Genomic DNA, 24,673 nt, shown 5'->3' with positions numbered 1-24,673 from the left:
AATAAAGTACTGTATGACATTATTTGTGATTTACTTTTAGGGTTTGTGACCTGGAAAGAGGGGTCTAGGGACTTGGCCTCTGGGCTAGGTCTGTGACCTCGAAAACGGGGTCTGGGAGGCTTTCCCCTGCTAAGTCTCTGACCTGGGAGGGGGGTCTGGGAGCACTTGCCCCTGGCTAGGTATGTGACCTTGAAAGGGGGGTTGGCCCTGGGGTAAGTCTGTGATCTGGGAACTACTAGGTTAGGTGAGGTGGGGTGCGTTAAGTTTCGTGGCCTTTTGAATGAATCTTGAAATTTGTATCTTCTTTCAGGAAAAACTTTCCTTACGGAACAAACTGTTTTTCCTACAGTTAATAGGGTGTTTGCAATGAATTGTACCTTTATTTCAGTAGTGAATAATCATGCTTTTTTCCTGTTTTCCCCACTCAAAACCCTGGGTTCCCACCTGTGTCTGATGGGAAGGGGGGATAGCGGAAAAAACAGCTTACTTGTGATGGAAATAAGGGTTAAATTCTTTGAAAAAGCAATATTTACAGTAGAAAAAGTTATTTTACCAATTAGAAATGTTGTCAAGGGTTAAACTTTAATTGTACCGTGTGGTATATGTAATGTAAAAGAGAAGGCTAAGGAAGCTAGTCTGAGATACTATGGCCATGTAATATGAAGGGAGGGGGAATCAACCAAGAGGGGTAAAAACATGACAGTACCGTATTTGACGGCCTATAGGACACACTTTCTTTTTCAAAACTTTGGCTAAAAAAATCGCCCTGCGTCTTATACATCGCAGGTGAAGTTTGAGACCTCACGTAGGCCTAGACTAATCTTCTCTCTGACACTCACTAACCCAGCTTATGCTCAGTACTTTTACCTACCTAACTCCATGCATCCTTATTTTATTTCTGGTATTATTGTATTATTACCGGTGCTTTAAAAATCAATTAATGTAATCTAATCTGAAATGCTATGAGTTGCATTTATAAACATCAGTTGATAAGATGTAAACATCGAGTTATGGTTGCATTCTAACATCTCAGCAACCTTTAACTTTCTCTTTCCTTAACCTTTGATAATTTTAATGGCAATGTTAATAATGGTAGTAATCAAATTTAGATTAGCATATTTATTTTTCAATAAAAATACAATATGATTTGAATGATCCCCACTCTTTCTACAATCAAGCACCATCTCTTCTGTCACATCATACTATCATTAGCAGTACTTTGTTATTGTTGACTAAACGCAAAAATGGTTTTCCTGTTATGCGATGCGTAGGAATTTTTAGGGATATGGCAAGTAAAATATTTGTAATAACATCTTTACTAAAAGCTCTTTTTATCATTAGTTATCACTTGCAATTGTAAATGTGTTCGTTTGTTTGTTATGATCAGAGATGGAACGTAAACAAAATGTTTTCTGTGTTAGGCAGCGTTTATTAGGAAAAACTGGATATGAAATCGCTCTTATTTTATTTATTTTGTATTATTAGTTATAAAGTAAAATAAATTAGTGAAAATAAGGAACACACAAAGCTAAAAGACACAGGAGGCGCCAATGCAAAAGGTGAATCCTCGACCTGAATCTGAATAACCTTATTATTACATAACCAATACTTTGTAAGATATCTGTTGCTGCAAAAGCTAAATTATACACATGTGTAAATATGTTCGTGTGTTCGTTTGATCGGTGATGAAATATAAATAAAGGAATGGTTTCGGTTTTATGCAGCGTACTTGCATGTTTTACAATAGCATGATACAAAATCGTCTTTATCCAATTTATTTTAGATTTTTATATATACAGCAAAAGTTAGCCTATACACTGATGGTTTTGTAACTCACCAGTAGTCTTATAAAGCAGATATAACCTAATTTCATTCAAATTTGGACTAATTTTCAACCTCATCTTGCCTGAATATCATCTTTTGCGCAGAAATATACGGTATGTTTCTGCTTATGTAATGCATGGGTAGACTGTTTTCAATAATATATGCTTAAATACACTTAAAAAACCTTTCCCCGGAATTCGACCTGCAGAAATGAAGGTGGATCTTTATGTCCGTGCTTATAGGACGTCATAGGCTATACGGTAATTGGGAGGCATCTAGGATTTAGCAAATCAGATGGATAGATGTGGCACTGAGGTATACAGGTGTGGTGTAACTGGGGAAGAAGATAGGGCTGTATGTATAATAATGGCCACCTGTATGTTTTATTATGGCTAATTTAGAATACAGCAGTGTAAGGGGGGTTGCAAAGGGGAGTAAGCCCCCCCCTCCCCCCCGTTAAATATGTAGGTAAGGACACGGCTTGCAGGTTAGGTTAGTTGATGTCCATTTTTAATAAACGCGTGAGCAACTAGCCGCTGATATACAAAAGCTCCCAACAATATATGCTTTAATACACTAAAAACTCTTTTTCCTGAACCTGACTTGCTGAAATGAAGGTACGTCTTATATGCCCGTTCTTATAGACCGTCATATAGGTAATGGGGAGGAGTCTGAGGGTCAGCACAGATTTATAGATGTGGCGAGGAGGTACATGGGTATGGTGTAACTGGGGAAGAAGATACAAGGAATAAAAATTGATAAAAAAAGTTGACTCTGGCGGCCACAATAATACCAGACTAATAAGGTTGGACGAAAAAGATAACCATGCCACAGTATACTGATAGCCCAGTGTAGCCAAATACCCGGTTTTGTTTACGTTAGATATCTGACACTAAATGGAACTGCCATACAGTGATTCAGTTCACATAACAAGTAAGAAACATTATAAGTTGAATTCTTACCGTGTCTGTAAAAGATGAATTGTGAACTTTACCAGAAATCGCTTATATAAATACGTGACAGTTCCCTCTCACTGGAACCCACCAGGTCAACCACTAACAGCTGATCAACAATAACAATGTTGTGTGGAGGTTAACTAATGTTGTTATGGGTACGACCCCATTATTCTTTGGATATTACGTGTTTTTCTAAAATTGGCGATGATATAAGCTTTACACAAGTAATAATAATATATATCTATTTCACAATAATGAAATATTTATGCATAAAACAAATCGATATAATGCACAATATGTAGGAAAAAAAATGAAAGTAATCAAAATTATTAGTCTATATTTTTAAAGCGAACACCAGTAGTTTCATTTAGATAACATTTATAAGGATTAAATGTATCTAATTGCATTGTGAAAGAAAATATACATAGCCATTTCTTATGTGACTGCAAAGGTCACCAAATAAGACAAGTAATCATCTTAAACGACAGCTGATTCATTCTAGGAAAATGCGTAATCTTATACTTTACTTGTATAGATTGAAATGTACCATCACTCACTTATATATCTAACATTTTAAACACATTTGTTCCTTTAAAGGAAATAAAATTATTAGAAATTAAACATGGTCAAGAGCTTGTTGGGAGCTCATTTGTTTCTGGGACGGCTATTTGTTTACACTATAAAGACAGACTCGTAGGGCGGAAGTGTCAACAAATCCACCCCTTTTTTATAAACTCCACCCTGGTATCGTCGTGAGGGTCACATACAAGTAAGATTTTAGGTTTATTTCGTGTCCTTCGGCTTTTAAATCCTTTATTAGCATTTGGTTGGACTGCGAAAGTACAACTTCGGCCAAGAGGAAATGGGTCATGTCAGTGAGTCTTCCAGTGTATGGCTAGGTCTTGTCCTTTCCTTTTAAGGTATTTTGTTCATATAAAGTTTATAAACTAAAAGCCTATTGGTCCCCTTTTCTATGGCGTAGAACTATTGCACAATTTCATAAGATATGCCACGACCAAGAATGACAGGCTGCTTGTGTTCTGTTTAGTATCCTGTGTTAGGTTAACTTGGCTATTTCTTGTCTACGTGTAATAAACAAACAATCTAGTAAGTTTTTTTTTTCAAAATAACTAAAGATCTTATGTGATAGTGATGTTATATCTTTCTAATTGATTTGTACAAGTTTTCTTAACCTAACATTACCAAAGATTAACCGGAGCCTTTGTATATCAGCGGCCAGTTCCTCACGAGTTCATTAAAAATGGACATCAATTGAACTAAACTTTTCCCCCTAACCTAACCTACGAGCCGTGTCCTTACCTACTTACCAAATGGGGGGCTAACTCCCACCTGCGACCCCCTTAACACTGCCGTATTCTAAGTTAGACATAATAATACATACAGGTGGCTGCTACCATACATACCTCCCAAATACCCTTCTGGACACATTTATACAAGTTAGGTTACTGAGATATTGTTTACTGTGAAATTACCAATTATGATTTGACTTTTATTTATATTGTTAACTCTGAGCATTGTAATGGTATTTAATAGCCTAATACACAGCTCTTTGTGTGTGTTTTTTTTTTTGGAAAAAATGATTCCAGGTATGATGTAGAACCTTAGGAATTTTAAGCCCAACTATAATACCTGCTTAAAACTTCTATGGTTATGATTATTTTTAATGTGAGGCAGATGAATTGTAATGATAAAGCACATATAGTAGAAAAATTATTCTAAGGCATTTGAATTTTATAGTGGGGGAAAATGCATAATTGCTCTTTCTCACTTATCATTTATACCCATAATGGTTAGGGTTTACAAATCTAAAAAAATAAATTTTCAATATTAAACTTAGCCGGTGATTATATAAGCTGCAACTCTGTTGCTCGACAGAAAACTCTACGTTAAAAATCCGCCAGCGATCGCAATGCAGGTAGGGGTGTACTTCAACAGCGCCATCTGTCGTGCAGGTACTCAGTACTCAATGTAAACACAGAACTCAATTTTCTCTCTGTCGGGCTACCGGCAAGACCTACTAATTCGCTGTTACTAACTGGATTTGTTTTCACAACTATTTGGTGAAGTACACTATTCTAGTTTTGAGCTTTCGCTATGCAGGTGTTTTATCTTCATCTCAAAACTTGAACTCGTTTTGGATAGATTTAATTATGGTGACAAAGAGAGTATGGACTCTCTTTCACTTTTAAATGGCCGACCCTTCCCTTAGACGGAAGTGTGTTTAGGTTTTTAGTAATTTTGCTTAACACGTTATAGATCTATATTTTTTATATCTCTCCGCCTTTATTAGGCCTCTTCGATTAATTTTCCATTTATTATAAACATATAAAAATAAATTTTTATGTTTTGTTTATATGCGACCTTTCCTGATAGTAGGCGGTCCTAACTTGGAACCGAAGTTAATCAACGTTGAGCCCGTTATATCGTATTTAGCCTTTAAAGAATTTAAAACTTTTTAAATTTAATGTTTTATGAAAGAATTTCTTTGATAGTCTTCGTACTGTTTTCAAAGATGAACTAAAGTTTAGTTTTTTAGACTACGCAGTTGTTGACGTTCAGGACGTTCAACATGCGCTCTATCGTTACGATAGAGAGAGAGTGTATCACGGTTTCACTTTGCAGTAAGAGTAAATCGATTCTGACGTTTTGTTCATTCTTTCTTAGCTTAAATGTTTTAAATTCTAAATTAAAGGAACTTTTTATTTGGAAAACCTTTCAGTTTTTTCCTTTAGTCAAATAACATGTTTTTTTGACGATATATAATTGGGCTCTTCTCTTAGGTGCGAAATCAAGAGAGAAAGAGAGAGAGAGATAGAGACGGAGGGAGAGAGAGGAGAGAAAACGTTCCGTTCAAGCGGGTAACGTTGTTCTCGTGTTACTCTCGTCCCTAGTCTCTGTACGGGGAGGAAGGTAAAACGTTTCTAGGGTTTTATTCTTGTCCCCAGGCTATGTGCGGTGAGAGATTGTAAACGTAGTTTATTTGAACTAGTGTTTAGTCTCTTTCCCAGCCACTGAATTTTTTATCTTTATATATGTTTTCTGTTTTTTGCTAGTATTAATGAGCTGCATTATACGACTGTTTTCGCAATTACTACCTTTTAATGAAGAGTAGAATTGCGTGTTTCAGGTAGAAATCAGTAAAAGTTTCGATTTCAGTGAAATAAGTGCAAAACAGAAAATCGATAAAGTGATATGCGCAAAGTGTTACAGTGTTGCGTCTGAGGGTTCGTCTGTTCGTGCCTGTCGTTCACCTAGTCCGGGACCTCTTGCAAGCTCCCAAGCCCAGGGGAGAAGTAATGTCGAACGACTTATGGGTTCGAGAGGCCTTGATCAACGAACAGACATTTTTCCCTCCGTGGTTTCGGGCGTATCTACCCAAGATCGCCCCACCCACACAAAGACGAGAGAGCCCATTTATTTCTCGTCTGCGGAAGAGGTTTCTCGTAAGAAACCATGGACCAAGGTCTCGCGGCTTATTAAGCGCAAGTCGGTCCCTTCCGCGCAAGTCCAACGGCCCAGTTGTAGCCACTGGGTCAGTTCGGACTCGCTGCAGTCTTCCGACGACTGCTCACCTCCTAAGAGAGGCAAAGCGGTACCGCATCAGGCAGTCACACAGTCTGTTGCCGCACCTGCTCTTGTAGACCCTAAGTGGTCTTTGCTGCAGACCATGCAGTCTCAGTTAACGTCATTGATGCAGGACTCTCGTGCGGAGAAGGTTGACACCAACCTCTAGCCTACAACCAACCACGGTTGTGCGTCCTGTGGACGCTGAGGCGACCTTCTGCCGCTCTCCAGCTGAGAGAGTCCCGCCTCCCATGCGTTCCAGTGTACCCTGCCAGCCGCATGTTGACGTTCAGCGACGCACGGAACCTTCCGTTGACGTTCGCGAGGTACAACAACAGTCTAAGTTGTTTTGTTTTGACGCGGTGCGTCAACCTCCGCAGTCTAGAGTTGTTTTGACTGCTCAGTCTAGACAGTCAAAGCAGTCTCGAGTGGACACTGTACGTCCTCACGCACCTGTTGTGGTTGACAGTTCAGTTGTTGACAGTTCACAGACTGTCAAGCAGTTACATGACGTTGCCTTCTGGTCTGCTACTAATGCTCCAGTGAGAGACTCACTGAGGTAACCTAGCTTTTATCGGACAAGGTTCCTGTAGATGAGGAAGTGGCTGTTCTCCCTCCTACTGATATTCCCTTGAGGACTCTGTCAGATGGAGAGGAGCCTTAAGCTGCTTAGCCTCCTATGGACTTTAATTAAATCATGATGATTTTTTTTTTTTTTTTAAGGATCTTCGTCCGGATCTTGTAACTGCTGCTCCTCGTTCGCCTAAACGTCAGAACCTACACTAGGCCTAGCTACTTCGAAGCCATTGTTTTTAAGCTAGTGCTCTCTCGCTCTCTTAGAGAGCGTTACGTTGGCTAGGCGACTGGTTTTTGCACCAGGAGGAGTTTTTAGGGATACAGCCTTTGATTTCCCTTCTTTTAAACTGGCTTATAGAACGAGAGTCTGATATGACACGAGAGAAGTTCTCGGCTTGGGAGTTCATGCCTCTGCCCAGATAGACTTCTCAATTCTGGTAGACTCGCCCTGGCGCCTAGCCAGGAGACGCTCCAAGTTGTTTACAGGTCAACTTCTCAGCTTTTGTCAAGCCTTTGAAGTTTTGCTGTACTATTATGTCACACATAACAAGGCTTTCAGGGATGGTAAACGGTTCCGCCTCAGTCGCTAACCCCGTCTGTTGCCACACCTGCTCCCGTAGACCCTAAATGGGCTTTGCTGCAAGCCATGCAGTCCAAGCTTGCGTCCTTGATAGAGGACTTAAATGCGGAGAAGAACCTTCTGGCCAACAACCTTCCGGCCAACAACCTTCCAACCGGTCGGTTGTGCGCCCTGTTGACGCTGAGGTAACCTACTCGCGTCTGCCAGTTGAGGTGGTTCCTCCTTCTGGCCAACAACCTTCCAACCGGTCGGTTGTGCGCCCTGTTGACGCTGAGGTAACCTACTCGCGTCTGCCAGTTGAGGTGGTTCCTCCTTCTGGCCAACAACCTTCCAACCGGTCGGTTGTGCGCCCTGTTGACGCTGAGGTAACCTACTCGCGTCTGCCAGTTGAGGTGGTTCCTCCACCGATGCGACCCAGTGTGGGTTGCCAGTCACACGTTGACGTTAAGCGACGCTCGGAGGTGGTTGTTGACGTTCAGGACGTTCAACAACCAGCAGAGGTGACTTGTTGTGACGCAGTGCGTCAACCTCAGCAACCCGGTAGGGTGTTGACTGCACAACCCAGACGGTCTAGACAGTTTCGGGTTGACGCTGTACTTCCTCGCGCACCCATGGTTGTTGACAGTTCACAGACTGTGCAGCAGTTCCATGATATTGCGTCCGGCTCCGTCACGCATCCACCAGTGCGACCGGATTCAGCGAGTCAGACGTTGCCCACTCCGTTGCCGTTTCCTCATCAGTTTCGGATGAGGAACCCTCTGATGAGGACGTTGCTGAACAAGACGATCAGCCCCCAGCCCTGCTATCCATCCAGAAGATGCTGAAGAAGGAACGCTGCTCAGTCAGGCTGTGGATGAGTCTGGTAGGGACACTGTCATCCGTGGATCAATTGGTGTCACTAGGAAGACTACACCTCCGTCCTCTTCTATACCATCTAGCTTTTCACTGGAAAAAGGACAAGACGCTAGAAGCGGTCTCGATCCCGGTTTCCGGAAAGATACAGTCTTGTCTGACTTGGTGAAAGGACTATATCAACCTTAGAGAGGGTCTTCCCCTGACTGTTCAGACTCCCAACCACGTTCTCTTCTTGGACGCATCGGACGTAGGCTGGGGTGCGACATTAGACGGTCGGGAATGCTCGGGATTATGGAACTCGAGTCAAAGGACAATGCATTTCAACTGCAAGGAGCTACTGGCAGTACGTCTGACCTGGAAAAGCTTCAGGTCTCTCCTTCAAGGCAAAGTGGTGGAGGTGAACTCGGACAACACCACGGCTTTGGCGTACATCTCCAAGCAAGGAGGGACCTACTCTCTGACGTTGTACGAGATCGCAAGGGACCTCCTCACCTGGTCAAAAGGTCTAGACATATCACTAGTAACGAGGTTCATCCAAGGCAACTTGAATGTCATGGCAGATTGTCTCAGTCGGAAGGGACAAATAATTCCAACAGAATGGACCCTCCACAAGGATGTATGCAAGAGTCTTTGGGCCACCTGGGGCCAGCCAACCATAGATCTCTTCGCAACCTCGATGACCAAGAGGCTCCCAATATTTTGCTCACCAATCCCGGACCCAGCAGCAGTTCATATAGATGCCTTTCTACTAGATTGGTCACATCTAGATCTATATGCATTCCCTCCGTTCAAGATTGTTAACAAGGTACTGCAGAAGTTCGCCTCTCACGAAGGGACAAGGTTGACGCTAGTTGCTTCCCTCTGGCCCGCGAGAGAATGGTTCACCGAGGTACTTCGATGGCTAGTAGACGTTCCCAGAACACTTCCCCTAAGGGTGGACCTTCTACGTCAGCCACGCGTAAAGAAGGTACACCAAGGCCTCCACGCTCTTCGTCTGACTGCCTTCAGACTATCGAAAGACTCTTGAGAGCTAGAGGCTTTTCGAAGGAGGCAGCCAGAGCGATTGCTAGAGCAAGGAGAACATCCACCCTTAGAGTCTACCAATCGAAGTGGGAAATCTTCCGAAACTGGTGCAAGTCAGTATCCGTATCCTCGACCAGTACCTCTGTAACTCAAATAGCTGACTTCCTCTTATATCTGAGGAAAGAACGATCTCTTTCAGCTCCCACTATCAAGGGTTACAGAAGCATGTTGGCATCAGTCTTCCGTCACAGAGGCTTAGATCTTTCCAACAATAAAGATCTACAGGACCTCCTTAAGTCTTTTGAGACCACAAAGGAGCGTCGTTTGGTTACACCTGGTTGGAATTTAGACGTGGTACTAAGATTCCTTATGTCAGACAGGTTCGAGCCGCTACAATCAGCCTCCCTGAAAGATCTCACCTTAAAGACTCTTTTCCTGGTATGCTTAGCCACAGCTAAAAGAGTCAGTGAGATTCATGCCTTCAGCAAGAACATCGGATTCTCATCCGAAACGGCTACATGTTCTACAACTTGGTTTTCTAGCCAAAAAAGAGCTGCCTTCTCGGCCTTGGCCAATATCGTTCGATATTCCAAACTTATCGTATGGTTGGAAATGAACTAGAAAGAGTCTTATGTCCTGTAAGAGCTCTTAAGTTCTATTTAAAACGAACTAAACCTTTACGAGGCCCGTCTGAAGCTTTATGGTGTTCAGTTAAGAAACCATCTTTGCCTATGTCAAAGAATGCTTTATCCTATTTTATCAGACTGTTAATACGAGAAGCTCATTCCCATCTGAATGAGGAAGACCAAGCTTTGCTGAAGGTAAAGACACACGAAGTTAGAGCTGTCGCAACTTCCGTGGCCTTTAAACAAAATAGATCTCTGCAAAGTATAATCGACGCAACCTATTGGAAAAGCAAGTCAGTGTTCGCGTCTTTTTATCTTAAGAATGTCCAGTCTCTTTACGAGAACTGCTACACTCTGGGACCATTCGTAGCAACGAGTGCAGTAGTGGGTGAGGGCTCAACCACTACAATTCCCTAATTCCATAACCTTTTTAATCTTTCTCTTGAAATGTTTTATTATTGTTTTTGGGTTGTCCGGAAGGCTAAGAAGCCTTTCGCATCCTACTTGATTTGGCGGGTGGTCAAAGTCATTTCTTGAGAAGCGCCTAGATAGAGGTTTTGATGAGGTCCTGTTGTATGGGTTGCAACCCTTGATACTTCAGATCCTAGGGGTCGCTCAGCATCCTAAGAGGATCGCGAGGCTCCGTAAGGAAGACGTACTTAAAAAGGCAGAGTAATTGTTCAAGTCGACTTCCTTACCAGGTACTTATTTATTTTATGTTTGTTATTTTGAATAACTGCTAAAATGAAATAAAAAATCCTTAGCTCATAATAATGTAAACAATTATTGCTGGTCTCTACCCACCCCCCTGGGTGTGAATCAGCTTATATAATCACCGGCTAAGTTTAATATTGAAAAATGTTATTTTTATAATAAAATAAATTTTTGAATATACTTACCCGGTGATTATATATTAAAGGACCCTCCCTTCCTCCCCAATAGAGACCCAGTGGACCGAGGAGAAAATTGAGTTCTGTGTTTACATTGAGTCCTGAGTACCTGCACGACAGATGGCGCTGTTGAAGTACACCCCCTACCTGCATTGCGATCGCTGGCGGATTTTTAACGTAGAGTTTTCTGTCGAGCAACAGAGTTGCAGCTTATATAATCACCGGGTAAGTATATTCAAAAATTTATTTTATTATAAAAATAACATCTTTTATTCATCTACTTAATGGTAAATAACATCCATTATAATCCATATACCTAACTGTTTTAGGAAAGTTGCACACAACAAACATTATTCTCATAATGTTCTGTAAAATAATATTAAAAATCCTTCTTTCTAAAAGTATAAGAATTAAAATCCAATTTAAGACTTATTCCTGTACCTCTCTTTGAATCTCGTTTCTTCAAGTTTGGGAATATCACATGACTAAAGTCATTCTCCTACTGCTGGGCAAACATCACATACCATATGCTTTGATTTTAGATTAGTGAAGAAATAACGTAAAACTTATTTTTCTAATGGCTGAAAATAGCCTCCGTGTAAATCTTACTACCTAACATTTTAGGAAATTAGTTGCTTAAGACAAAAAGAGGAAACAATGCTTGAGAGAATAGAGATGAGATTGTGTAGGTAGGTTGTGAAAATATCCCTCCTTGAAAGGTTAAAGAATTATGAAATAAGAAACATTTTAGGAATATTAAAGTTTTCAATATTAAACTTACCCGATAATCATATAGCTGTCAACTCCGTTGCCCGACAGAATTCTACGGAAGGGATACGCCAGCGATCACTATACTAGAAGGGGGTGTACTCACCAGCGCCACCTGTGGCCAGGTACTGCAGTACTTCTTGTTGACACCACCTCAATTTTTCCTCTGTCGTGCTTCCGGCAAGACGTTCATGGATACGCTTATAATTTTGGAGTATTGTTCACGGTTTTTGGTGAAGTATTTCTCTAAGATTTCAGCTTTCGCTATACTGGAAACTTTTCTATTAGCTTAGATAGCTTTTATTTTGATTTGATTAATGGTTAACGATCTTTTGCTTGATTTGGAATCTCCCTTGACTAGCTCTTTGATTCAAGATGTCCGACCTTTCTCAAGCCCCTCCCCATAGACGATGTAGGTCTTGTAATAGGCGTATTCCGAAGGCCTCGGTTGATCCTCACACCGCTTGTTCCGACTGTAGGGAAATTGCCTGTCAGTTGGAAGATCGATGTGAGGAATGCGCCGGACTTTCGGAACTTGAGTTTGTTCGATTTCTTAAATATACCACTAAGTTAGAGAGAGAGAGAGTTAGGAGGAGTTCTGCTCGCTCTTCGCTTTTTTCCTCACCTCATGATCCTCAACCTTTTCCTCCCCCTGTAGTGGCTACCCCCGATCCTACTATTTGTGCTCAGCCTGATATGTCCGATGTTTTGCGTGCCATTCAGGCTTTAGGTGACAAAGTGGAATCGGTAGTGAGTGACCACAAGTTCCTCTTGGCGGACGTCAAGGAACTTAAGGTCAAAAGTGCAGTGGGAAGTGGTAGTGCCAGTGCTGTGCCAAGTGCTAGTGTCAGTGCGGTGCCGAGTGCTAGTGTCAGTGTCAGTGTTGTGCGTGAGGGTACTTCTGTGCGTGCCAGTCGTCCTCCCAGTCCGGGACCTCTTGCAAGCTCCCAAGCCCAGGGGAGAAGCAATGTCGAAGGGCAAAAGGGTTCGGCAGGCCTTGATCGGCGCACAGAAGTATCCTCGGTGGTTGCGGGCGTGTCTTACAGAGACCGTCACTCCCACCCGCAGACGATTGAGCCCTTATTTTCCTCGTCTGCAGAAGAAATTTCGGGGAGAAAACGCTGGACTCAGGTCTCAAGACCTCTTAAACGTAAAGTCCAGACCTCAAGAGTTCAAAAACCCGGATGCAGTCATTGGGTTAGCTCTGACTCTCCGCAGTCATCAGGTGACTGCACACCTCCTAAGAGAGGTAAGGCGATACCTCAACAGACCTCATCTTCTGTTAAGGTTTTGCCTCAACAGACCTTATCGTCTGTTGATCCCAAGATGACTTTGCTGCAGTCCATGCAGTCGCAGCTTGCGGTCTTAATGCGTGAGTTTCAGGCAGAGAAGGTTACACCTCCTCCTGCGAGCGCTCCGCCTTACCGCAGTCCAGTCTGCCAGGCGTACGAAGTTGAGGTTCCTCAGGCTACCTTACCGCGTTCGGAGTTGCCAGTTACCAGCGTTGTGCAGCAACCTCCACCTTCCTTAAGGCAACCTCAGCAATGGGAACAGGAGTCTTATGCTTTGATGCAAGATTTTCTTGCGGTTAGACCTTCTTCGAGGCAACAACCTCTTGAGGTACGACAACCTCTACCATCCTTGAGTCAGCCACCTCAGCTCTCGCAGCTGCTACCTCAACTTTCCTCAAGGCGAGAGCCTCAACTCTTGAGGCTAGCACCTCAGGAACCTCAACTCGTGAGACAGGAACTGCGTTCTGCGCAGCTACTACCTCAACTCTCGCAGCTCACACCTCAAGAACCTCAACTCGTGAGACAGAAACCTGCTACTGCGCATCCACCTCAACCCTTGAAGCAAGCGCAACTCTTGAGTCAGGAAACTCATGCTAGAAGTCAGCCACCTCAACGCATGCACCTACCTTCCTCTACTCTACTTGACCAGTCTTTGCAACCTGAACCTCAGGTTTTAATACAGTCGCCTCTCTCCACACTTGCTCCTCAAACCGCCGCAGAACCTCCTTCATCCCAACCTCTTGACTTTGTCTCCAGCCCTCATCCTCTTCAACAGAGACTTGAGGATGAAACCGCAAGTGTTTATGCACCCGCTTGTCAAGATTCTGCTGTTCAGCACACCGCTGTAACTTTACCTCTCGCTTCGCAACACTCTGGTGATGAGGTTTCTGAGGAGGAAGCTGCACACCTAGATGATCCCTCTTCGGACGTGGAGGAACCCAAGTCTTCTCCTCCCTCCATTGACTTTCGCAAGGTCCTGGCTCTTTTAAGAGAGGTTTACCCGGATCATTTTGTTTCTGCTACCCCTCGCTCTCCTCCATCTGAGTTTTCGCTAGGCATGCAACCTGTTAAGTCGGCCTATACTAAGCTCGTCTTTGCGAGATCTTCTAAGAGAGCTTTAAGAATATTAGGGGATTGGTTGCAGTCCAAACAGCAACTAGGGAAGACTTCTTTTATGTTCCCTCCTACTAAGCTGACGTCTAAGGCGGGCGTATGGTATGCCACAGGAGAGGAACCAGGCTTGGGAGTCCCTGCCTCTGCCCAGGCTGACTTCTCAAGTTTGGTTGACTCTCCACGTAGATCAGCTATGAGGCGCTCTAAGGTCTGCTGGACCTTTTCCGACTTAGACCACTTCTTAAAGGGTATTTTTCATGCCTTTGAGATTTTTAATTTTCTCGACTGGTGCCTGGGGGCCTTGAGCAAGAAGACTGCCCCTGCGGACAAGGACTCAGCCATGCTTATAATGTCCTGTATGGATAAAGCAATTCGGGATGGGTCCGGCGAACTTGCTTCAATGTTTGTTTCAGGAGTGCTCAAGAAAAGGGAACAACTTTGCACTTTTCTTTCTACTGGCATCACCTCTTGTCAAAGGTCTCAGTTACTTTTTGCTCCGCTTTCTAAGTTCCTGTTTCCTGAGGAGCTTATCAAAGAATTGTCTGCGGCCCTTATTCAGAAGGACACTCATGACCTTGTGGCCTCTTCAGCTCGTAAGGCTAAGGTTGCTCCTTCAGTTCCCAGAACCTACCGTACCCCAGTAGCCGATACTCCTGCTACGAGATTTATTCCGCCCTTTCGTGGCAGAGCCCCCAGCCGAGGAAATACCCGTCCAGACTCTTCCAGGAGCAGGTCTAGGAAAGGTCCCAAGACTTCAAAAGGCAAACACTGACTCTCCTCCTCTCCAGACAGCAGTAGGAGCCAGACTCAAGACCTTCTGGCAAGCTTGGGAAAGAAGAGGTGCAGACGCCCAGTCTGTCAAGTGGCTAAGGGAGGGTTACAGGATACCATTCTGCCGCAATCCCCCTCTGACCACTTCTCCCATCAACCTCTCTCCCAACTACAAGGAAAAGGACAAGAGGCTAGCGTTACACCAGGAGGTGTCGCTCCTGTTACAGAAGAAGGCAGTGGTGATAGTCCGGGACCATCAATCCCCGGGCTTCTACAACCGTCTCTTTCTGGTGGCCAAGAAGACAGGAGGTTGGAGACCGGTGCTGGACGTCAGCGCGCTCAATGCTTATGTCACCAAGCAGACGTTCACTATGGAGACGACGAAGTCGGTCCTAGCAGCGGTCAGGCAGGAGGACTGGATGGTCTCGTTGGATCTGAAAGACGCTTACTTTCACGTTCCTATTCATCCAGACTCCCAACCTTTCCTGAGATTCGTTTTTGGAAAGGTTGTGTACCAATTCCAAGCCCTGTGTTTTGGCCTAAGCACAGCTCCTATGGTGTTTACGCTTCTGATGAGGAATATTGCAAAATTCCTCCACTCTTCGAACATCAGAGCCTCCCTTTATTTAGACGACTGGCTGTTAAGAGCCCCCACAAGTCGTCGCTGTCTGGAGAGTCTCAACTGGACTTTGGACTTGATCAAGGAACTGGGTCTATTGGTCAACTTAGAGAAGTCCTTACTCATTCCCTCCCAATCCATCGTTTACCTGGGAATGGAGATTCGGAGTCAGGCTTTTCGGGCTTTTCCATCGGCCCCAAGGATAAGCCAAGCCCTAGAATGCATCCTGAGTATGCTGAAGAGGAACAGTTGCTCGGTGAGACAGTGGATGAGTCTAACAGGGACCCTGTCATCGTTAGCCCTGTTCGTCGAGTTGGGGAGACTCCACCTCCGCCCTCTCCAATTCCATCTAGCAGCTCATTGGGACAAGGAATTGACGCTCGAAGCAGTCTCTATTCCTGTCACCAAAGAGATGAAGACTACTCTCTTGTGGTGGAAAACCAACATCCTTCTCAAGGAGGGTCTATCGTTAGCGATTCAGACCCCCAATCTTCATCTCTTCTCGGACGCATCAGACTCGGGCTGGGGCGCGACCTTGAACGGACAGGAATGCTCGGGAACATGGAACAAGGAACAGGAAACGCTCCACATCAACTGCAAGGAGCTGCTGGCTGTTCATCTGGCCTTAATGAACTTCAAGTCCCTCCTGTTAGGCAAGGTGGTGGAGGTGAACTCCGACAACACCACAGCCTTGGCTTACATCTCCAAGCAGGGGGGGACCCATTCGAGGAAGCTGTACGAGATAGCAAGGGACCTCCTCATTTGGTCAAGAAGTCTAAATCTCACTCTGGTAACGAGGTTCATTCAGGGCAACATGAACGTCTCAGCAGATCGCCTCAGCAGAAAAGATCAAGTCATCCCCACGGAATGGACCCTTCACAAGAGCGTGTGCAACAGACTTTGGACCTTGTGGGGTCAGCCTACGATAGATCTGTTCGCCACCTCCATGACCAAGAGGCTTCTTTTGTACTGTTCCCCAGTTCCAGACCCAGCAGCAGTTCACGTGGATGCTTTTCTGCTGAATTGGTCCCATCTCGACCTATATGCATTCCCGCCGTTCAAGATCATCAACAGAGTCATTCAGAAGTTCGTCTCGCACGAAGGGACACGGCTGACGCTGGTTGCTCCCCTTTGGCCTGCAAGAGAATGGTTCACAGAGGTACTACAATGGCTGGTCGACGTTCCCAGGACTCTCCCTCTAAGAGTGGACCTTCTACGTCAACCTCACGTAAACAAGGTACACCCAAACCTCCACGCTCTTCGTCTGACTGCCTTCAGACTGTCGAAAGATTCGCTAGAGCTAGAGGCTTTTCGAAGGAGGCAGCCAGAGCGATTGCCAGAGCAAGGAGGGTATCCACTCGTAGAGTCTACCAATCCAAGTGGGAAGTCTTCCGAAGCTGGTGCAGAGCCAATGCAGTTTCCTCTACCAATACCTCTGTAACCCAAGTAGCTGACTTCCTATTACATCTAAGGAATGTGAGATCCCTTTCGGCTCCGACGATTAAAGGGTACAGAAGTATGTTGGCTTCAGTTCTCCGCCACAGAGGTTTGGACCTTTCATCCAACAAGGACCTTCAAGACATCCTTAAATCTTTCGAGACTTCTAAAGAACGTCGTCTATCCACTCCAGGCTGGAATCTAGACGTAGTCTTAAGGTTCCTTATGTCTCCTAGGTTCGAACCTCTCCAGTCAGCTTCCTTCAAAGACCTTACTCTCAAAACTCTTTTCCTCGTCTGCCTTGCAACAGCTAAAAGAGTTAGTGAGGTTCACGCCTTCAGCAAGAACATTGGGTTCACATCCGAATCAGCAACATGTTCTTTACAGCTCGGATTTTTAGCTAAGAATGAACTTCCTTCACGTCCTTGGCCTAGATCGTTTGAAATTCCTAGCCTTTCCAACATGGTGGGTAACGAGCTAGAAAGAGTTCTTTGCCCTGTCAGAGCTCTGAAATACTATCTTAATAGGTCAAAACCTATACGAGGACAGTCAGAAGCCTTATGGTGTGCAATCAAGAAACCTTCGATGCCTATGTCCAAAAACGCAGTTTCGTATTATATAAGGCTTCTGATTAGAGAAGCCCATTCTCACATGAAGGATGAAGACCTTGCTTTGCTGAAGGTAAGGACCCACGAAGTGAGAGCTGTAGCCACTTCGATGGCCTTTAAACAGAACCGTTCTCTGCAGAGCATTATGGATGCAACTTATTGGAGGAGCAAGTCAGTGTTTGCATCATTTTATCTTAAAGATGTCCAGTCTCTTTACGAGAACTGCTACACCCTGGGACCATTCGTAGCAGCGAGTGCAGTAGTAGGTGAGGGCTCAGCCACTACATTCCCTTAATCCCATAACCTTTTTTAACCTTTCTCTTGAATGCTTTTATTGTTGTTTTTTGGTTGTTACGGTAGGCTAAGAAGCCTTCCGCATCCTTTTTGATTTGGCGGGTGGTCAATTCGTTCTTGAGAAGCGCCTGGGTTAAAGGTTGTGTAGAGGTCCTTTAGTATGGGTTGCAGCCCTGTATACTTCAGCACCTTTGGGTTGTTCAGCCTCCTAAGAGGAACGCTGCGCTTAGTAAGGAAGACGAACTTATTAAAGGCAGAGTAATGGTTCAAGTCGACTTCCTTACCAGGTACTTATAATTTCATTGTTATTTTGAATAACTGATAATATGAAATACGGGATACTTAGCTATCTTATAGTCATGTACACTGGTTTTCACCCACCTCCCTGGGTGTGAATCAGCTACATGATTATCGGGTAAGTTTAATATTGAAAAATGTTATTTTCATTAGTAAAATAAATTTTTGAATATACTTACCCGATAATCATGATTTAATTGACCCACCCTTCCTCCCCATAGAGAACCAGTGGACCGAGGAAAAATTGAGGTGGTGTCAACAAGAAGTACTGCAGTACCTGGCCACAGGTGGCGCTGGTGAGTACACCCCCTTCTAGTATAGTGATCGCTGGCGTATCCCTTCCGTAGAATTCTGTCGGGCAACGGAGTTGACAGCTACATGATTATCGGGTAAGTATATTCAAAAATTTATTTTACTAATGAAAATAACATATTACAGAGGGGATGAGAGTGTCACGATTGAGATGGTGTGGGCATGTGTTGAGAATGGATGGTGGGGAAGGTGTGAGGAGAGCTTGGGAAGAACCAATTAGCGGGGAAAGATTGAGAGGGAGGCAGAGAATTATATGGCGAAATAAGATGAAGGATGGTATTGAGAGAAGAGGTTTAGTGGAAGAGAATGCCTTTGATAGAAGGCATTGGAGAGAGTGCATCAGGCAATTGATCCCTTAATTTAGGGATAATGGTGGATAAAAAGAAAGCTGACATAAGTCTCTATTTATAGTTTATATGTGACAAATCTGTTTTAAGGATGTTACTGATCTTGAGAAATTTTATTTTCTTTATTCATTACTTCTCTATTATTACAGTATTTATTACCTTTATTCACTAAGCTATTTTTTCCTGTTGGAGTTCTTGAGCTTTTAGCATCTTGCTTTTCCAACTAGGTTTGTAGCTTAGGTAGTACACTAATGATGATAATGTCTAGATAATAATAGTGAGAAAAATTTCCTTTGTTACATGATTTTCAAAAAGGAAACAAACTGCTACTGTATATAATGGCAGTGAATTGTCTAATTACTATATTGTATAGGTTTTCAAGGGAGAGGAAGTGTTTTATTGAGTCATACCGTATTTTGTTATATATTTTAACTATACTGTACATCATTGCAAATGTTGTTGAACTAGTTATGCATTAACTAAACCTGGTGAACAGACTGATATTAAAGTTAGTCTCCTGTAGGATTTTATGTGCCATTTATGTGGGCATTGTAAAAGTGATATACATATATATATATATATATATATATATATATATATATATATATATATATATATATACAGTATATATGTGTGTATATATATATATATATATATATATATATATATATATATATATATATATATATATATATATATATATATATATATATATATATATATATAATATACACAGTTTAGATATTTAAAGTTAGTCTCCTGTAGGATTTTATGTGCCATTTATGTGGGCATTGTAAAAGTGATACTGTATACATATATATATATATATATATATATATATATATATATATATATATATATATACAGTATATATATATACACAGTATATATATATATATATAATTTTTTTCAAAGTATTTTTATATTAGGTACTTAAAATGTACTATACAATTTTTAAAAGTGTTATTTCAAGCATTCTCTTATAAATGCCGTGGCTTTTTATCACCAGGCTTCTACTTTAGGCAGAGAACGTGCCAGCAAAACACAATCCTGTCGATGACAGTAAGTTATGGGGTTTAAGATCTTTAAATTTTTAACACGCACCCATACTTTTCCTTTGCTTTGCTTGCATTTATTCAATGTAGCCTTATGTAAGATTGGCTCCTGCATTGCTTACTAGTTGATTTTAAATATGTTCCTATGCTTATACAAAGCTTTCGTTCATTAAAATAGTGGAATGTCTTCTGCGCAACCTAGAATGGTCATTGATTTTGTTAACGAGGTAGTTGATGACAGATGATGTAAGAGGGTGAATAACCCTGTCCACTCTCCTTTCAAAGACTTCACTTTTGCATTTGCCCGCAACAAGTTGGAATCTTACCAAAGATTTTAATGTTATTTGTTATGCCTTTCAGAAAGTGGATGAGTGTTGGGATTTGTAGTTCAATTTCGTAAATGCGGAGGAAAGGTGGGCTCTGCAACCTGTCTATGGCTAGACAGGTGGTAGAATCCCACTCTCTTTGCAGTTCTTTAGTGGTCATGATTGTTTTCAGTTATATCTATGTGGCGAGAGCAGATAGTGAAGGCCGTTACGTGGCAGGCATATGCGTTGAGGAAGAAGAATAAGGCTAAGTCTTCCCTAGGGTCATTCTTGGCAATACCCAAGATATGCCAAAGAAGCTTTATAGCTCTTTTCTCTCTCATCTGGTTCACCTGCTGCTCGAGGCTTCTTTGCATACACCCCTGGCCGGGACCCGAGGGATTATGCGGCAGGAGATTTTAAATCTGTGTCGTGAGTTACCCCACTGATTGCCACATCCCAGTGTACTCTGGAAGCTCTCCTGTTGCCATACAGATTGCTGACAAAAAGTATGACCAATGGAAGGCTTGTCTGTCCCTAGGTTTTAGGTAGGCCTACGATATCTTTATCGAGAGACCTGATAGCTAAGGCTACCTCAACACTGGTGTCAGTGTCAGTTGCTTTAGCAGTGACTCTAGTGATTAAGGGTATGGTGGTAGTCACAGTGCTCCCAGTACCAGTAACCCAATTGGTGATCCCTGCAGAGAACTCAGAGCCAAAGAGGGCTGTATAGATGGCTTTCGTACCTGTGGTTGTGGCTGTTCAGATGCCAAAAAAGCAAAAGAAGTCGTCTACTTTGGTAGTTGTAGTGCCAAAGCTCAAAATTAGCCATAAGAATGCCCTGGGGTCATTAAAGGCCCTGAGAGAATTGCCTCTATGGATCACCCTTTTCTGCCAGCCATACCTCAGAGGTATCATCAATCTGTGAAGTCACTTGCACTTCATGTTTGCATACTATTCAGGATTTCCTCAGAGTGCAAGGCGTTTTGTAAGAGACGGCACAGGAAGTGTCATGATACCTGCGATGGTTGTCTGCAGGTGTCCACCAGAGCTTGGGGGCTATCTTCTACAATTGGTGTCAAAGAAGTGGTGCCCCCTTGTCTGGTCAGAACATCTCTAGCACAGATCACAGACTTCCTTGTTTTCCTTCACCAGAGAAACTCCTCTCATTGGTGGCTGTAAGAAGCTGCTCAACCCTAAATAATGTCTTTTGACAGAAGGGCTTAGATCGTTCATCCTCATGGGAGTTGTCTAAGCATATTAGGATCTTGAAACACAGTCTTGCCCACCCTGGAACCTCAGGCATCAGCGTTGGGTGTGACCCTTGTTCTCAAGGCTCTTTCGAGTACCCCTTATGAGCCTTTGAGTAGGTCATCAGACAGATATCTGACTTTCAAGATTATCTTTATGCTAGCCTTAGCATTGGCAAAAAGGGAAAGCAAGTTACATGATCTTTCTTATGTACTTTAGTAGTCCTTACAGAGGATTGGAAGGAAGTCTTGTTTAAGTTTGTGCTAGAGTTCATTGCAAAAATCCAAAACCCTTCGAGACAAGAGCCCAAGTTCGAGATCTTTTCCATTTCCTTTCTATGCAAAGCTCCAGGTGGCAATTGAAAGATGCTTTTGCTTCACTTGAGGGCTCGATATTTCAAGCCCGAGTGTCAGAATTCCTTCCTTATAACTGGCAGAACCAAGAAAAAAGTGAGACAATCCATAGAGTATATGCCTCGACTGCCAAGAGGGTTGAGGTACCGTGTTGTACCCTATAGTCAGGGTTATAGCTTTTACCTTAGCCTTCAAGAGAAGTATTGCAGTCTGCTAAGAAGGCCTACCAACCTTCACAGACTTTTACTTACAGGAGTACAGTATACAGTACTAACAAGTTCCTCACAGGTTTTATTCTTTGTTCTGTGATGGTTGCTCAAGTAGTTGTGCAGGCAGCTCAGCTTTCACATATGACAAAGTATGTTGTGTATAAGTAGAATGTGAATCTGGAATGAAGGGTAGAATATGACTGGCTTGTCTTCTTCTTTGTTTCTTGGCCTGATTGGTAACGTCTCTGCCTGGTGTTTGCCAGTCGGGGGTTCAAGTCCCGCTCAGACTCGTTAGTGCCACTAGTGTCTGCAACCTTACCATCCTTGTGAGCTAAGATTGGGGGGTTTGCGGGAGCTTAAAGGTCTATCTGCTGAGTCATCAGCAGCCACTGCCTGGCCCTTCCTGGTCCTAGCTTGGGTGGAGAGGAGGCTTGGGTGCTGATCATATAATATATGGCCAGTCTCCAGGGCATTGTCCTGATTGCTAGGGCAATGTCACTGTCCCTTGCCTCTGCCATTCATGAGAGACCTTTAAACCTTTGAAAACCTTTAGTGATGAAGTGGTTCTACTGTTACTTGCTGGATCTGACATTGATGGTGATAAGTTAGACTTCTGAACACCATTCTTATTGGAATAGATCTGTAAGAAGTACAGTAGCTCTCCCCCATCCTCCCTTAAGGAGATGGAAGATGGTATAATAAATGTCAAACTCATTTGTCATCATACGGCAGGTATTTCATCACGGAATGCATCTGCCCTTCGAAAGATAAAGATTCCTTCATTGAACATATGCCAAGTATAGGACAGTTCCTATCAGTCTACAGTACTAGTACTCTTATCTATGATATGCTGATAAGGGTTTGCTCCTGTGTGGGACCAGGGAGAAATGGAACCAACCGTTTTGGTTGTAGGGTGACTTCCTACCCACCATCAAGTATGTCTCCTTATTATAAAGGACAGAAGGTTTGTATACACAAAGGAGCAAATAACAAATTTTGAAAGTAATTTGTCTTTTGCCCACGTATGCAATCCCGAGACTTTTGATAGATAAACTTCTCACCTCAGTCACTCCTCTCAGTCCTGAGCTGAAGGTCAAAATTAAAGAATCTTTGACGGGAGGGTGGGCAGGGCTACTTGTCCACACACACACACACTACCTGCCATTAACCACAGTACCTTGTTAACAATTTTAACAGCCATTCCAGCTTGTGGTAGACATTCCTCTATTTTAAAGGACCCAGTTTTGTATAGCTAGGAAAAATACAAATTACTTTGAAATTTTAAAATTTGTTGTCTAGATTGTTTTTTTATTTGTGCATATCGGTATAAATTGGAACAATTCGCACTTAGCAATGAGCAATAATGGTGCAGATTTTATTAGGCTATATCAGATGGAAGTAAGCAGGGAATTGAAATATAACAAAGCACAAATTATGCTCGGCTTATGCACATTCAATGTATGGAGCCTAGCAATACATAAATTGGCAATTGATACTGCTATACAGTAATCTTGTATTTTAACATCCTCTCTCACTAATCCCATGCTTTTGACACCAATTCGCCATTTACTTTTTATCTTTTGAAGATTATTACACTTTGGGACTAACAATGATGGTGGTAGTTACAATTAGCTAATGCTTTATTTACTTGAATGTCATCCACCACCCTCAAGTGGTTGCTTGTAAGATGTTGATGATAGATAAGGATTCATGAATATTTTTTTGTTCTTGAAAAGTTGCAACTATTGTACTGTATTCTGGATGAGAAGACTGCTTTATGGTCTCGGTAAGAAATAATTCTAAAAACAAAACTTTTGGTATTTGTAGAATAATGGAAGGTGCTAAAGTATTTGAGATTTTTCAATGTAGATTATACTGGATTTTAAGAGCAGGTTACAAAAAATTTCTTGCAAATGAAGGAAATGCTTTCCAAGATTGGGTTCTTAACCCTTTTACCCCCAAAGGACGTACTGGTACGTTTCACAAAACTCATCCCTTTACCCCCATGGACGTATCGGTACGTCCTTGCAAAAAAATGCTATAAAATTCTTTTTTTTTATATTTTTGATAATTTTTTGAAAAAATTCAGGCATTTTCCAAGAGAATGGGACCAACCTGACCTCTCTATGACAAAAATTAAGGCTGTTAGAGCAATTTTAAATATTTAACTTAGCCGGTGAATATATAATAGCTGCAACTCTGCGGCTCGACAGAAAACACACTCAAAAAACTCGCGAGCGATCGCTATGAAGGTTGCGGGTGTGCCCACCAGCGCCAACTGTCGGCCAGATACCACTCTTGTATGTAAACAAAACCTTCAATTCTTCTCTGTCGACGTTGACGACAAGACGTATTCATACTCGCTGTAGAACCTGGAGTTTTCTTAACATATTTGGTGAAGTACTTCATTTTGGTTTGAGCTTTCGCTACAGGTGTTTTATCTTCAACTTAAATCTTGAACTCGTTTTTGGATAGATTTAATTTTTGATGACTTTGGATTGTTTTTTGGACTTTCCTTGACTTTTAAATGGCCGACCCTTCCCTCAGTACGGAAGTGTGTTTAGGCTTTTAGCAATTATCTTATCACGTTATAAATTAATTATAGATTTTCCTCTATATATTTTATATCTCAACCGCCTTTATTAGGCCTCTTCGATTAGCTTTCCATTTATAATAAACATCAAAATAAATTTTGATGATTTGTTTATATGCGACCTTTCCTGAGAG

At 42.5% G+C, this 24,673-nt stretch overlaps 2 protein-coding genes across 2 annotated transcripts in view; one reads left to right on the top strand and one right to left on the bottom strand.

Annotated features, from left to right (window-relative positions):
• Naxd (NAD(P)HX dehydratase) overlaps positions 1–2,872 on the bottom strand; it is an 82,510-nt gene extending 79,638 nt beyond the window's left edge. The window contains exon 1 of the mRNA XM_068352858.1: positions 2,787–2,872. The gene's annotated coding sequence lies outside the window, so the exon portion shown is untranslated. The remainder of the gene's footprint in view (positions 1–2,786) is intronic.
• A 552-nt stretch (positions 2,873–3,424) lies between these two features.
• mtm (myotubularin) overlaps positions 3,425–24,673 on the top strand; it is a 157,450-nt gene continuing 136,201 nt past the window's right edge. The window contains 1 exon segment of the mRNA XM_068352855.1: positions 3,425–3,549. The gene's annotated coding sequence lies outside the window, so the exon portion shown is untranslated.

Source organism: Palaemon carinicauda, chromosome 29 (genome assembly GCF_036898095.1).
Source record: "Palaemon carinicauda isolate YSFRI2023 chromosome 29, ASM3689809v2, whole genome shotgun sequence".
Taxonomy (NCBI): Eukaryota; Metazoa; Arthropoda; class Malacostraca; order Decapoda; family Palaemonidae; genus Palaemon; species Palaemon carinicauda.
The sequence above is the reverse complement of the archived record's forward strand: the minus strand, read 5'-3'. Positions and strand labels throughout refer to the sequence as shown.